Genomic DNA, 782 nt, shown 5'->3' with positions numbered 1-782 from the left:
CACCAAAGCCAATTGAGACGGACGGGGCTATACACAGAAGGAAGCGGTACAACACTTCCATAACTTATAATTAAGCTGAAGTCCGACTAACATTTGACTTTCTAATGAGTGTAATGAGATTACATGCCTGATGGAAGCATTTGTGCAAAAGCGACTTTCTGTGTTTAATGAGGTCCTAATACAGGACAAGATCGAATTATGGGTCGGCTCTTTTTCTCGCTCAAAGAGCCCCGTTTAAGTTCAATGACACCGGTGCCGCCCGCCTCCCGCCCGCCGCCGGACGGGGCGAGGCTCGCAGCCGGGCAGTCCCGCCGGCAGCCGGGGCTCGGACGAAAAATGAGCAAATAAATAAGCAAAGCCCCCCGCCCCGCCCTGGCCCAGCCTCGGCGTGTTTGTGTGGGTAAGTAGCTCCTCTAATTGCTATTGGAATAGATCCATGCCATCCGCGCTAGGGAACTAAATGTGTCTAACTAGGTTAATGCAATTAGCATGCATGCAACATATTGCTCCCACTTTGCGGCAGCTTTGAAAAAAAAAAAAAAAGGAGAGGGAGAGATGTACAGTATATGATGAGTAATAATTATACCTCGGCTCACCCGGGCCGTTCCCATCCGCCTGGGCACACCGCGCGGGGACAGCTCTGCTCCGGCCGTGGGCCGGGCCGGGCATCTGGGGCTCTCCCGGGGGCCGAGCCGTCGGGGCTGAGCCGCGGGTGCCACGGGAAAATCAGCACCTGCGGCGCCGGGCCGAGCCCCCCACCCCAGCCCCGGGTCGACCCCCCC

This window comes from Haliaeetus leucocephalus, unplaced genomic scaffold (assembly GCF_000737465.1).
Source record: "Haliaeetus leucocephalus isolate CR32 unplaced genomic scaffold, Haliaeetus_leucocephalus-4.0 Scaffold0, whole genome shotgun sequence".
NCBI classification, from domain to species: domain Eukaryota; kingdom Metazoa; phylum Chordata; class Aves; order Accipitriformes; family Accipitridae; genus Haliaeetus; species Haliaeetus leucocephalus.
The sequence above is the reverse complement of the archived record's forward strand: the minus strand, read 5'-3'. Positions refer to the sequence as shown.